The following is a 15,197-nucleotide window of genomic DNA, read 5'->3' as shown; positions in this document are numbered from 1 at the left end:
CTTCCTTTTGGTCCCATTTGGCTCTGTGCTTGACCGCCTCCCTCCAGGCCATTCCTACCACCTCTGTGTGGGAGGATCATCTGGCTCCTCCTCCATTTTCACCCTTGTCTCTCCTACCACTGCATCTGGCCTTACCATGCCTCACCCACCCTTCTTGTTTCTCTCCACCATTGCACAGTGGCTGAGGGCCGGAATCCAGAGCTGAAGTCACAGAAAAGTGTGTCACAGTCCCTGGGTGGAGCTTCGTGGTGCCTGAGGACTTGCCTCTCTCCTCTGCCACCAGCCCTGTGCCATTCTGAGACCCGGGGTGTGAGGTGCAAGGAAAGCAGGGCAGGCTGCCAGGAGGAAGCTGTAAAATGTGCTAGCTTCCTGCCTGCAGCCCATCTGAAGCCTGCCTTTCCCGGATGGCTCCTCTCCCGGCTCTTCTAGAGAAGCAGCTTCTCTTCCTATCCATCCCAGGCCAGCAGCGCCCTCCTGACTTCCTGCCTCATCTTTCTGACCATTCTATTCTAGCTCCTTCCTTAGTGACGCTTTCTCCTCTTGGAGCCCCCACAGCCCCACGCCATGTGAGCCTCTTCTTCCCATCTTCATCTATCAGCAGCCCAGGGGATCCACCCTCCCTGCCAGGGCTGGGAAGAGTGCCTGGCACATAGTAGGTGCTCAATAAATATTTGTCGAATGAATGAATTGAGAGCTCTGGCCTCAGGCTCCCAGGTTTCATCTTTTCCTCAATCCTGCTGCCACCTAGACGATTTTAACAACTCCCACGTGGAGACAACCTTGTCTACCTCTGCAACCCATGAGGACCATCCCCACAGCCAAACCTTGAACCTGGACATCACCTAAGAGGCTCCCACCTGGCTCTCCTCAAGCCCCTTCTCTCAAAATGCTTCTGTGGCGCTTGACCCAGCTTGCAGGTCCCCAGTTCCACATCATGTTCCTCTACCTCATGTTGCTTCTTTACATCTGCCTTTATGCTGGGCTGGCCCTGCCTGTCCCCAGCCTTGGAACAATATGACCTTTTTCTCTAGTCTTACGCTTGAGCCCTGCTAACAGAGAAATGCAGAACTGCCGACTTGTTCTATTACAAAGGTATGGCTAAGTTCAGCTGGCCCTCCTCTGCCGCCAACGAGCAGTCAGTTTACTAATAGCCCCTTTTTCCCTTTCCCAGAGTTTCCGGTTACTGACAGATGTCCTTCAGCCATCTCCATCCCTAGCCCTCTCCCTTCGGTGACTTATCCACTCTCAGTTCATAGGCCAAAACCAGGTCATCGACCTGAACTCTCTTCCTGGCCCTCTCACCCCCTGTTATCTTCCCATACCCTCCCCCAAACATGCTCCCCACTCTTTAAGGATAATTCCTCCACTCGGACTTTGGATCCCACTGACCGTTCTGCACACGCCAGGCTGGCTCTCCAGCCAAGTATCCCTCTCTCCTTAGCATCCTGTGAAATTACTTCCACTCTTGGCTTTCCTCCCCCTAGCCTACCAGTGTGTCAACACCTCCCAATAGATAGAAACCTTCCCTCCACCATGCCTCTTCCTTAAGCGACCATCCTTCAAAACGGCTCTTCCCCAGAAAACTTCTCTACCCAGTGCGATTGGCCTCTGCTTCCCTCAGTCTAATGAATCTGAGCTCTGAGGGGGCAGGATCCCCACCTCATTGCCACATCCTACAATCTTTTTCCACAGAAGAAACACACGTTCATTTCTGCACCATACCACAGGGAAAGTCAAATAGGGTGGGTCTCCCCAAATATCCTACTCTGAGTCCCATTCTCCAGAGGAAATTGGTGTTAAATGTGGAATATGTATGTATCCTTGGCAGATATTTTTCTATGCATGAACATATATAAAATTTTATGCACACAAATAGCCATAAAAACTTAAATGGAATCATAGTACACATATCGATCTGTTGCTTGCTTTATTTCAATTAATGCATCAATATGTTTCCATATCAGTGCCCACATCCCCATCGCATTTTCGGTGAGGCTGCATCATATCCCAGCAGATGTATTGGCCACTCCCCAATTAACGACAGCTTGGTTTGCTTCCAATTTGCTTAACATGGCGAGGTTACCACAACTATCCTTGCATGCATATCCTCACAGAGTTACTCAAGCATGTCTGTTGGAGAGACTGCTAAAGATAAAAATGCTTTTTATGTTAAAAAATGGTCTTCCAAAGAGGCTGTCCCAGCTCCCCTGCCTGCCCACAACACCAGAGGGTGCACCTGCCTGTTTCCTGGCTGGTGCCTGATAACCATTCCCTCAGGACATCTGTAGCACGGTTCTACCCCATGCTTCTGCTGTTGGATTTCTTCTTATGAGACATTTCCTCATACCTTCTTCCCCCACCCCTCTACACTGGCCATCCTCCCCGCCATCCCTCTTGAATGTTGTCTCCTGAGTTTCCTGTGTTTGCTTTTTGAATGGCCTCCTGTCTCATCTTTATGCTAGTGGGCCTCACATGGGTCTCTAACCAGCCCCTGCAGCTCCACACCTCTTCTTTCCCTGTGCCTCAAGGAGCTGGGAAGCCGAGTGATTCAAGTGAACTGCCCAATGAATGAGGGTTGCACAGGTGAGTGTGAGGAAAAGGAGAACTCATATCACCCCCTTTCATTCATGCATTCTACAAATATTTATTGAGAACCTATTAAATGCTGGGGCATTGTAAGAGAAGCTGGGGGAAATGGTGAGCTAAATCAGGCAAGGTCAGCCTTGTGGGATGGGGGAAGGACGTGAGTCAAATAATCACACAAATAAATGTATGAGTTCAAACTGTGCTAAACGCCACAAGGGAGTGATTCATAGGACAGCTGCCAGGTCCAAGGGGCCTGGGAAGGTGCTCCCCAGGGAATGACATTAGACCTGCGATCTGAATGATGAGCAGGCTTTGAGCAGATGAAACAGGTCGGGGAAAAGCTCTCCACACTGGAACAGAAGGCCTGGCCAGAGGGGAGTAAGGCACATTCCAGGGACCTCAAGAAATGAGGACGGAGTTGGATATATGGCTGGGGGCTTGGGAAGACTTAGGGCAGAGCAGCAGGCAGTGGGGTAAATAAGATGTGTGCTTTGTGAGATTCCTGCTCTTGACCTTGCCTGAATTTCTCAGGAAATAGGAAAAGAAGGAAGTAGCAGAAAACACTTGTTCCCCTTGCTTTGCCCCCTCCCAGACCACGGGACCTCAGATTTAGGATGGACTTATGGGAGAGAAGCAGGAAGCAGGAAGCAGAGATCTTCACCCTGTCTTTCACTGATTGTCTTTATTCTATCCCTATACTCTGCCTTTGCTGATATAATCCTTCCCCTTGGCTGGACACTCAAAAGCTTCCTACGAGTCATTGGAAAAAGCATGTTAGCATCTGAGCCACAGCAAGGGTGGTGGGGGGGTGGGGTGGGGGAAGAATGGGAGGTTGGCTTTGGCCGATCAATCTACTCTTCTGTGAAGACCACCTCTGGCTTCCAGAGGCATGCTTTTCGCAACTCTGGGGATCTGTGCCGGCCAATGCTTTCTCTTGGGGGCGGGGTGGGAAGGGGGGGCGGTGTTCTAGTTTTTCATTCACTCTTATTTTCTGCTTTTGCAATCTGGGCACCTCTGAGTTAAGACTAAGAAATGCTGATCCTTGTGGATAAAACAAAGCCACTTAACTTGGCCAGTGGCCCCATCATCCATCTAACTTAAATCCCTCCAGATGGTGGTCTGATCATTGGCTGCCCTATCTGACTACTCAGAGGCTTCCACGGGCACCATCCTAAATGAAAGGAAAGGTGACAGAGTCTCGAGCTCCACCCTTTAGCCTATCAGCCAAGAACCACCCACTCTTTGCCCAGAGAGGCCACACTGACCTCCAGCCAAAGGGACTCCCATTTGTCTCCCTAGTAGGGATGCCCTGCTTCCACCACTCAGGAGATTTACCCTCTGCTGCCCCACCTCCAATGAAGTTTGAAATGTTAGGTGGTGGTTCTTTTCACAGCACCTGGCCAATCCTGTACTTGATGCCTCAAACCCCCTCGGTTAACACAAGAAATGCTAAGGTCTGGCTTACTTTCCTGGCCACCCCAGCCTCTTCTCTGCAGCCTGCAGCCGATGGTGTGAGGACTTAAAAGTTCTCCAAGAAACTGGCCAGCCAGCTGCCACCCCCTTTCTACAACAGCCCTACAAACATGAGGCAGTCCCACTGTGACCTCACTTGAGTTCACCCTGGTGCCTGTCCACACTGATTACCAACCACTGAGCCTCACCCTCAGGAGTTGCCATGGCACCTGCCCAGGGCCGGGTCTCTGACTTTTTGGACTTGTAATGGAGTGGGGAGGGGTTCTCCATAGGGTGACACCTCCCTTTCTTTCTGGATTTTGGTTCTGAAAGTGTGGCTCTGTCCCTTCTCAACCCAGCTCTTTCCCTTCTCATCCTGAGACACCTCAGTGTAGTTGCATTCCATCTCAAATACCTCCTCCAATCAGAAGGAAAATGGTCATTGCAATAATAACACCAGGGGATTCTGGAACAAAGAATGAATGAAGCCAAGCCCTTTAGAAGAACAAAGCTTTCAGGAATTAAACACAGTTCATTCCTGGAGCAAAAGACATGTGGGTGACTTTGGGACTCCTTTCACCTGGGCAGATATGTGGCTCCCACCAGAGCTGTCCCACCTGCTGTTTGGTCCCTGTGCCAGGTGTGATGGCTTCCTGGCCCAGGGTACATGCTAGCTTAGGGGCTCAGTGGGCTACAGTGCTGGCAGAGACAGTACTCAGTGACCTCGGCTCTCCAACACAAATTGGGGAACCCTCTTCTGTGCAAATGAAGAGCCCCACAAGGGCAGCACTTGCTGGCAGGTGTAGGGCCCAGGCCACCTCTAGCAGCTTCTCAACTTCAGGCCTCAGACTCTTCAAATACTTGATAGAGAGTAGATGTCCGAGGGCATAAAGTACTTTTCCCCCATGCACCATCTCAATTCCCACCCAGGTGGTCTCAATGATTGGCACAAACTATTCATTCAGAGAAGACTGGATGAATATACTTCACCCCGGTGCCTCCCAGGAGCTGGTGGGGCCAGCTTCCCTCCTGCTCCGTGGAAATGAACTGGGTTATCCTGCCTAGAGAAGTCAGCCCCACCACCCACTCTGTCCAGGAGTGTAAATACAAGGCCCCTTGGTGGGGTCCCAGAAGCCCTCCTCCTCCCAAAGCTGAAAGCAATGATGATCTGCTAAAGAAGCCAAAACTCCCAAGGAAACTGCTGAGAAAAGGAGGCAAGGGGCTTGGAAGCCCCGCACCCCCACCCCCCCACCAAAACCCCAGGTAGGAGCTGCATCCTCTGGGATGGTTTAAGATCACTGGCCCCTGACTTCTGCTCCTTATCAGAGATGGGGGTCTCTGACGGCCCTGGTTTAATTAATCAGCAGAGCCTCCAGGCTGCCTTCAGGACATGATGCTTTCTCCCATCCTCAGTGGATGTCTGAGCAACCAGTCCTCTGCCTGCTGGTGCCAGAGGGGATGTGTGGAGGGGTGGGTCAGGAGAGCTGCCCTCCACGGCTTGTAGCTCTAGGAATCCAGGGCCACCCCTCTCATGGCTGTGGGCAGCAGCCAGCTGTGCTTGGACAGCTGTCTCCAGGGGCACTGTTGTCCTAGGGGTGGGAAGCAGCTGTGGCACTGCCTGCCTTCTGGGGGCAGGGGTAGAGTGATGTGCGTGGTCCAAAACAGGAAGAGGGAAGCGGGCCTCTCGCGGTGCTTTTTCCTCCACATCTGGCTGTGGGTTTTTGCCTTTCTTGGCAAAGAGGTATCTCAGTGTCCTTTTAAAGCTGCCATTCCCTCCTCCCGTGCCTTCTAATTAATATCTACTATGTGAATTATTTATTGGGAACAGATGTTGGTGTTTAAAGAGTGTTGAGTGGAGATCCTTTGCTAATCAATGTATTTTAACAGGTTTACATATTTACTACAAGCCAAATTGGAGATTTCTCGGCCACGGGAAGCCTATGCTCTGTGTCATGAATATTTCTAGCCTGCCCCAAGCCTGCTGATTGCTCTTTTGCTCTCCACCCCCATCCTGACCAAGGTATCTCCTCCTATTGGGATTTTGATTTGATCTGGAGAAAGAGTGTTATCCGTCCCTCAACTCTCCCTCCAACCAGAAAAGACAAGCATCAGTTTTTGCTTTGGACTGAATGGTGACTCAGTGAGATCTGGGCATGCCTCCCCCAGGCATCAAGCCAAATTTTCCCAGGTCATGCCATTCAACATACCCGGGATCAAGAAGTCAGCCCGGAATTCTAACGAAGAAGGGCTGCAGGACTCAATGACCCCATCTGTGCCCCCGCCCCGTGGCTCCTCTCACTGGGGCAGTCAGAGGAAGTTAAGGCAGACTTGCCTCTCAGCTCCGAAGTTTACAGCAAACTCCTTGGCGGGCCTGCTAAATGCTGGGGGTAACTTAAAATATTGGGGTGAGGGGCTCCCAACAGGCAAAGAAAGGCCCTGCTCTCTGAGAGAATTTATGGTCTTGTTTTTCTGCCCCATCAGAGTGAAGGGGGGAAAGCAAGCTCTGCCCCGAGTGACTCTTCTGTCTTCCCTTGCACCTGCCCCCCAGCTCAGAGCCACTCTGGGTTCTGGAACTGCCCCTGGCAGGGAGAAACTGAGGTGTTTCTGAAGTTCACGAGGATTCCCACGGCTACCATAACCCCCCACCCCCCGTTTGGTCCTCCAGCGGCTGCTCCCTGGGCGTGCAGGGGGGCTGCCACCCGAAGAGAGATGGTCTAAAGGGCAGACACAGGCCCAAGGGCAGGTAAGTCATGGCTGGTGAACTGCCTCTGCCCCACTACTCATCTTTCCAAGTCTCCAACCTTACTCCCATCCAGAGCCATGGTCCAGACTTCTCTGATGGTTCTGTAGCCTCAGGTTCTAGCGGCTTAGGGTGGGAGCCTCTCCTCCTGCCCATCTTTACTTAGGAGGCCTGGGGGAGGGGGAAGCCCAAGAGAAGGTTTGCTTTTGCTTCTGCCTGGACTCCCAGGGGGATCACTCTCTCAGGACTTTTTGGGTGGATTCCTCACTGTCTTGAATTTGTGGCTAAAGCTCATCTGAGGGCCCCACCATTAATATTAGAGATGTGTCCAGGGAGGGAGGGAAACTTTGCAATACTGGAGATGTGGGTGTACTAGCCATATGATGCAGCCAGTAAGGGCTCCATGCAGGGACTGGTGTCTTGGGAGCAGAGGACATACAAGGACCACACAGAGGAGTAAACCACTTCAAGTAGCGGATGCCTAGGTTCCATTTGATCCGATGCTTTACTGTGCCTCCCAAAAGGGGGGTTGGTGGTCCCAGAGCAGAGGAGAGAAGCCAAGCTTCCCTGCTTCACTCTAGGCAAAGTTTGGCAGGAACCAGGCTGGGCTGGGGGCTCTGCCTCTGGCTGAAGTAACCATGAATAGGACCTCAGACATGACCGTCCCCATTGGCCTTGTTCAATATTTGACAGTGGTCACTTGCCATTTGCAGACGTCCCTGTGAGATGAGCTCCTGCTCTCAGCTCCCAACACAGATCCTGACAGGAACCACTGTCCAGAATTCTGATAGCTCTCAAGCTGGTTTGTGTGTGTGTGTGTGTGTGTGTGTGTGTGTGTGTGTGTGTGTGAGTGTGTGTGTGTGTGTGGTTTTTCTTTGGAGTGTGGGGGTGGGGGGTGTTGAGGCCCAATCCTGCTGTTCTTATCTGCTCTTCTTGCCAGACAGCTCCAGCTCATCTTTTGGGGGATTTCTGTCTGAGCAAAGCAGGGAGCCTCAGTGCAAGGCCTGGGCCCTGTAGGCTGGGGGTACCCTAAGTCCAGAAAGCCTCCTGAGTCCTTGTGTCTCCGCAGTAAACTTTGCAGAGCAGGCAAGGGAGTTTGCCTCAGAAGACGGTCTGGAAAGCACTTGTGTTCACAGGGCCATTAGGTGTAACTTATGGTGACATCAGTGCCTGCAGCCATGATGCACATCTGAGAATTTCACACTCCATGGCCTTTCAAGCCCTCACACACAGAGGCGTCCCCATGTCCTGGAGCAGCTAGCTGACTCCTGTCCTCTCAGAGATGTTCATGTGGGGGCAGGGGGACTCAGCTTCCTGGGCTTTAGGGACCAAACACTCTGCCACAGCCAGTGAGAACAAGACCAAGCAAGACCAGTACAGCAGAGGATGTGACCTGGGAGGCCAATCGTGGCCCACCAGCCCTGGGGAGAGAGGGGCTCCAGAGAGCACTGATGCGGTGGTGGTCGCTCCTCAAAGTCAGAGCTCATATCACCAGCCAGGGTAATGGGCCTTTCCTTCCTTCCCAGCTCTGACTCGATGCACCGGCAGGACCAGAGTCCCACCCACCTCGAAGATGTTTCCCTTTCAACTCTAACCTTTTTGGGCCAGGCAGGTGGGTAGGCCTAGTGCTTCCTTGATCCCCTTTCCTTCAGGAAGTTAGCCCAGGGTGATCAGACAGGCTAGGATACGTAGTCTCCATACTTCTTTTTTTTAGGGAGCGGGAAGGTACCTTGGAGGTAGGGAAGTATTTACTGCCATGGCCCATAGACAACCCAGTGTGCACCCAGAAATCCTTCATGTTTCAGTGAGAATGGAACTTCCTAGTGGCTTTTCTGTTTCCAGAAGGCACGTCCAACTTACAGAGTGTGAGCAAGTGGGGCCTGCTCAGGTTCCATTCTCCGGTAGTTAAATTGATCTATTTCTTCAGATACTTTTACATGATTTTACTTGATTCTCCAGCTCCTCCCCCATCCCGCTGATGTGGATCTTCTAAATGTGCCTATGGTTTGGGCCTTCAAGATCCTGTATGTGCACCACTGATGCCAACTCTGTGCCAGTTCAAAACCCAGGCCATAGGGGCCCAGAGTGAATGAGGCACTCCCTGCCTACGAGTCTGCCTCAGGTTGGAAAATCAGATGAATGTAAGGGCATTGTGCCCCGGTGAACTTGCCTTCATCCACATATGCCACCTGGGCAAGTCTTGAACCATGGCTAACCTGAATCCTGACCTGACGCCTTGTGATCCTCCCAAAGACCCAAGGATGGAAGCCAACTCCGAGGCCATTGCCAAACCTCCTTCTCTCCCTCCCGGGAGGCTGTCATGAGAGTTTATCACCCCTGGGTTCTAGCTGGAGAAGAGAATATTGCGATGGAAAGAGCTCCTTTCCAGAGGCCCATAATGTTTTTAACAACTAAGTCATGAATAGTCGTGCCTGATGGATTCAAAGCCTGGATACCCAGAACCTTTGGAACTTTGGATCAGTCAAAAGATTTTCCTGGACTCCAGGTCTGTGAAAGAAAGATATTTCTCTGAGTATCTTAGTGGGGAGCCAGTTAAGGTCCCAAACTTCTCTTCCTCCATCCCTACTGCACTGACGGTACAGATTCCATCAGGAGATGTCTCCCAAAGGTAGCTGAGGACTGATAGCAAAAGGCTAATGCTGGGCAACCGGGAGCACCTCACCTACTTCCCCTCCGAGCCCTTTTAGGACACCCTAGTCCTCATTTAATAACCCTGGCTGGCACCTGCCCACCCCTGGAGTTCCCAGTCGTGTTCGCTGCCTGAAGTCCATTAATTTTCCACAGGTCCGGGGCAGCCCGGGTGGCGCAGCGGTTTAGCGCCGCCTTCGGCCCAGGGCGTGGTCCTGGAGACCGGGGGATCGAGTCCCACCTTGGGCTCTCTGCATGGAGCCTGCTTCTCCCTCTGCCTGTGTCTGTGTGTGTGTGTGTCTTTCATGACTAAATAAATCTTTTAAAAAAAAATTCTTTTCCACAGGTCCCAGCCCAGGGCCTATGTACAACGAGCTGTCACTGACTTCTGCTCCGTAAGAGCACGCTCCAGCCCACTCCCCGAATCACACCTGCTCCTTTGTGCACCCGCCCCCCAGACCCTCCAGGCCAGAATTTCTTCAAAGGGCCCACAGTGGCCCCCAAAGAGGCACTTCATGTGAAGCTCACTTCACAGGCACCAAGTTGTAGGCCATGCTATCTAGACTTGGAAGTGCAACTTGAAAAGGGAGATTTGGCAGATCCTAAAGTACCCAGACAATATTATGACCTGGGGCGGGGGTGGGGAACAGTTGCTTGCCTTCCATTTGGGGCCCAAATCCTGCACCCCTGGGCGGGGCGGCCTCCAGCCCAACATCCTCTATCCCACTTGAAGCCCCTGCAATGCCTCCCCTACACTCAGATGCGCGGCGGCCCCATCTTTTGTCCCAGCCTCCGCCTTCCGCCGGTCTGGGACCCGCAGCGACCCACTACGGGGGGCTCCAGGCTCAGGCGGGCTGAAGGCGCAGGAGCGCGTCTCCTCTCCCGCAGCTCCCCAGCCTCCAGGACGGCGCCCCCCCGCGCACCCGGCCTCGGACCCTTCTGGCGTCCCGCCCCGATCCCGCCCCGAGAGCGCACGAGGCTCTGCGCGCCGCCGGGACGCGCGCAGCAGTTGGGAACTGCCGTTTTCCGGGAGCCTCGGCGCTCGCGGGGGGCGGAGCCTCGGGGCGGGGCCTCGCCCAGCCAACGGCCAGCGGCGGAGAGAGAAGCTCGCCGGGGTGGGCGGAGCCGGCAGGGCCCCGCCCCGCCCCGCCCCGCCCCGCCCCGCCCCGCCCCGCCCCGCCGCGCGCTCCTCCCGCGGGCGGGGGCGCTGGCGCTGGCGCTGGCGCGGGGGTTCCTGGCGGTTCGCGCCTGTGGCCCTGCGCCCCTCCGAACTCAGACGCTCGACAGCCCGGTTTTCTGTTCCAACCTCCGTGGGGAGGGGGCGAGGACCAACTTAGAGGGTTTCCCGAGACATCCCTGATTTCAAATATCCTGTCCGGTTGTCAGACGGAGCCCCTTTCCGTGCGCTTTGGAGAATAGCCCATGCGTTCGCTTCCTAAAGGGTCTCAGATTGAACTGAATAGAAGTGATGGAGGGTTCCCATGTTCAGGCTTGATCCACCACATTGTCTCTGGGGTCCGGAATGTCTGTTTGCGGGGCGGGGGGCAGCAGACATCGCCTTCCCAAGTCTTTGGGCTTGGAGGACTGGGCAGTGCCGAGGCCAGAGGCCAAGGACTTTGAGGGAGCTGGAGAGAGCAGGACGGAGGTGGGGGTAGGGTGGGCTCATCTTACCCAGTGAGACTGAGGCCCTGCCCACAGGTTTGGGGTGCTGTCAAGTCCTACTTCCTCCCCATCCACCCTGAAATCAAAGGATCTTTTTTAGCTTCTTCAAGAAAAATTCAGGCCTCAGTTTCTACAAAGCACCTTCTTGCCAGAAGGAGCAGGCAGACTACATCTCTCTCCCTATTTTAGACAGAGTCCTGGATAATCAGGTCCTTCCTCCCCACTCCGTCTTTCCTCCCCACTGAGATTCCAACTCTAGTGAGGAGATAAAGCAGTGACTGAAAAGAGAGGGGGTGAAAAGTCATTTCCTTTCAGTCTAACAGGTCCTAAGAGAAACCTGGAGGAAGTAGAATTAATAAACTGAAAGTGGTTGCCACCAATCCCTTGCATGCTTCCACCTCATCACCCCCCCCCCATCATTGCTTTTAAATGCCTGAAGAACTTTTACAAAATGTAAAGTGAATTGGCTATTTCTTGAGGCAAACAAAAGGTGGCTCTAGAATTATACCATTTGTTAGTATATAAGTTCATTAAAATAAAAAGTTTATAATTGTTCTCATTGTCATTGATGACCCCAATCCAACTACTTTGCAGTAAACTCCTCCTGGCCCTCCCACCCAATCCATCTATGACTATTATTCTCAAAGAAAGTCATGGTAAATTGCAAGTCACTGTGCCCCCAAAGTGGGAGGGAAATCTGTTTTTAATTAGAGCTTGGACTTTATAAAGTAGCAAAAGCTTAGAGGGACTTAAAAATGCAGATGTGTGTTGTGATGGTCTGAAGGGGGGAGATACTGAAGAATCGAATCCATGGATATAAAGGAAGACAAGGTGGAGAATTCTTCCCTGTGGCCCATGACAACTAGGTTAAGGTGATCCCCAGCGGAAGCCAGAGCTGCTCTGCCCCACAGCAAAGAGGAGTCTCAGACTAGAGGGAAGTGCAGCTTGTCTCTGGTGGAAGTGGTAGTTATAGCAGTGCATCTAGAAGGGGCTCCCAGCTGTGCTGTGCTTTCACCTTCATTGGCTGTGTGTGTGTGTGTGTGTGTGTGTGTGTGTGTGTGTGTGAACCAAGCTTCATGGGGAGCTGGAGAGGGAGGCTGAGGTTTGATAAGGGGATATTCACACACTCAGATTCTTCTCTCAGAAAACCAATTTCAGATCACCTACCGATGGGCTCTGGGCTCGGTTATGTTAAATCCCAAATGAGAGTGTCCTTGAAAACCTTGGTAATTCTCGGAAAGGGACTGAAGCCTGGTGGGAGGGCTAACCAGGCATCAGCACTGGGTAAGCAAGCTTGGGATGGTGCAGAGGTGAGGCCGTAGAATGTGCAATGCCTCAGTCATACCGGGAGGACTTCAGAATGCCAGAAGCATTTGCAGTTGACTGTGATTCCCCTCTGAAGCCCTCTACCCAACCTCCTGGAGGAGCAGCATCTGCACAGGGACAGCTTTGTTTTTTGTTTTTGTTTTTTTATTAGCACACCCTTGGTATTAAAAGCAGAGAGCCAAACTCCAATGGTGCTTCCAGAAGGAAATCAGAAGCTATAAACTAGGAGCCAGGCCTCATGGAATCTTTTGAAGAGTCTGTATCTCGTCATTTCTGAATGTTTCTATTTTGGTCCACTTTCTTTCTCTGTAGTTAAACCCCTAAAACACAGCAAGAAAGTGAGGAGCAAGAAAACTGTGCTTCTTAAGCATTAGTCTTGAATAGAGCCAGATCCCTTTCAGAGAAATGAGAAAGATTGAACCCTTGGGGCTTGCTGTAGAAAGAAGTAGTGGCTTAGAGGGGTGTCGGCAGAAATGGGGTAGTCTGGGGGCTTTAAAGTACAGAAAGTCCCTGGGGATATCCCTGGGGGTAGACCTCATGGCCCAATAAGAAAAACCCAGGAACAGAGAATTTGCACAGACATCTGGCCAGTGCCAGGAGGGACAAAGGAAAGAAAGTGGGCCTGGCAAGTGAGAACCTGGATCACGGTGGAGCGTAGTTTAATCTCTCCTTTCTTTGATTTGTCCCATGAATTTGCGTATATACTGTCTGGCCACGCCAGCTAGACTGTTTGCCCCTCAGGAGCTGGGGCTCTGTCTTACTTTCTGTTCCTTATAGCACTTCGCTCAGGGCCTGGCACCCTAAGTTGAATTTTATTTAAAACCATTTGTCTTAGATGATATATTTGCAAACTCAAATCTTCCAAATCTCAGTTTATTTTTTTTTTCTAATTCTAATGGGATTCTCTTAGACCCTCTGTAGGCTAAAGGAACTGATCTCACAGTGCTTGAAGCTTCCTTCCAGAATTCTCAGGAAATGGAGCTTGTTGGCTTAGTGAGCTAGTTCATTCTATTTAGAATTAACGTTGTCTAATTAGATATGTGTATGAACTCAGAGTGGGTGAAATGCTCTACAAATGGAAGATGGTATCATTTTCTGTACATCTTTGATTAGAATAGATTATTCTCTGCCAAACTCAGAAGGCCTAAAGCAAGGCAGGTTGCTGAAAGGGGAGGAAGTCCGAACAACAGACCCAGAGTTTTAACTAGGCGTTTAGTACTGGGCGCTCAGCATGGCAACAGGAAACTCGCCTTCTGAGTTGGGGCTGACGGGACCAGGCTTTGCCAAGGAGCACCCATTTCGCTCCCAGTCCATGCTTCAGCCAAGGCATGCTGTCTCGAAGCTGAACACCTGAGTGGGTGCTGACCCTGGACTCAGCCAACATTGGAGCCACCCAGCCTGGTTTCACTGATTCAGATTGTTCTTTTAGCAATAGCTTTGCCTCAGGGGGTCCATTAAGAACGATGCTTCCTAATTTAAGAAGCTCTGAGTGCTTTGCAGGTTTCAAAACAGAGGGACCTGTGCGCTTACCTTGGTAAACTGGAAAATGTCTCCCCCGCATGTCCTTGTCCCCCACGGGCCCTCCTTCTTTCTGCCATTGTAACCTCTGGCATAGAAGTCTTTCAAAGAATAAAAAACAAAAACAAAAACAAAAGTGAAAAGCTGTTGCTTCTCAATGTTTCCTAATGTCACACATGCACACATGTCGCATGCACACGCGTGCTCACACACGCACACACACACAAGATGTGATTTTGTGGTCTGCACTTGAAATGGGATTATATATTTATTTGAACATTCTTAACACTGCGCAGCAAAAAATTGCTCTGGCATTCATCTGGCCAGTACCCCAGAATGTGGAGTGCAGGGTTCCCTCTAGTCTTGTGACTCAGCCTGGAAACTACATTTTTTTGGCAGTTACTTTTTATAAGCAAACCCAGACAGCAATGTTTCAACATTTATCAGTTTATCAGCAATGCTGGGTGCAGACTGTACCAAAATTTCGTTTGTGGGGGTCTCTTTCTGAGTTAGCAGGATGCAGCTGAGCCAGGAAAAGCCCGTTCCAATGCATCATTTCCTCTCCGCCTCCACTGGGCTGGGTGACAGGCAGATCAAGTACGCAGCCTGTCTGGTACAACCCCCTTATTTTACAGATGAGAAAACTGAGGCCCAGAGAGGGACCACTCTCACTCAGTCCTATAACCCCTACACCTTGTCCTCCTGCCTTCATTTCTGATGCTTTCTGGCATGAATGACACCAACCTTGCCTCTCCCTGGCCCCACGCCCTACATTACTCTTCAGAATATTTTTGAGTGGGTGGCCTGTCACCCTCTCATATTACTTATCTCTTCCCTCCCCCAACCCCCCCCACCGCCCCCCTCCCACTATGAGTATGTTACACTGGCCCCGTCTGTGCCCTCCCATTCATCACAAACTCAGCATAGTCAGCTCTATCTCTTATCATCTTGCATCCACAAAATGGGCTGAAACAGGGTCAGGCTATAGAAATAGATCAGGGAAAATAAATGACAATTTACGACAGAATTGTATTGAGCAAGATCCTCTTCTATTCGAGACAACTTGGCCACTGTTTGGCTTGCCCCTTAATCAGGATACAAAAAAACTCAGGAAAAATATATATCAAAGGCGCATGAGCATCATTCAAACCTTCCCTAATCCATCGCCTTCATTTGAAAAGCCAGCATTTCATTAAAAACAGAACTGTTATGGGTGACACTTGACAGTACATTAATTTGTCGTGTGAATCTGTCACTTTGCAAA

The 15,197-nt window shown here is 51.4% G+C and overlaps 1 long non-coding RNA gene across 8 annotated transcripts in view; it reads right to left on the bottom strand.

Moving 5' to 3' along the window:
- Positions 1-10,318, bottom strand: part of LOC112641435 (uncharacterized) — a 33,718-nt gene extending 23,400 nt beyond the window's left edge. For 3 of the 8 annotated variants that reach the window (XR_007401092.1, XR_007401096.1, XR_007401097.1), the window contains exons 1-2: positions 4,052-10,318; positions 136-2,145 (exon numbers count right to left, since the gene is read on the bottom strand). This is a non-coding gene — a long non-coding RNA (uncharacterized LOC112641435). The remainder of the gene's footprint in view (positions 1-135; positions 2,146-4,051) is intronic. The other 5 variants (XR_007401094.1, XR_007401095.1, XR_007401098.1 and 2 more) reach the window with 3 other exon arrangements.
- Positions 10,319-15,197: the final 4,879 nt, after the last annotated feature.

Source organism: Canis lupus, chromosome 12 (assembly GCF_003254725.2).
Source record: "Canis lupus dingo isolate Sandy chromosome 12, ASM325472v2, whole genome shotgun sequence".
NCBI lineage: Eukaryota > Metazoa > Chordata > Mammalia > Carnivora > Canidae > Canis > Canis lupus.
This window is presented reverse-complemented; position numbering and strand designations above follow the sequence as displayed.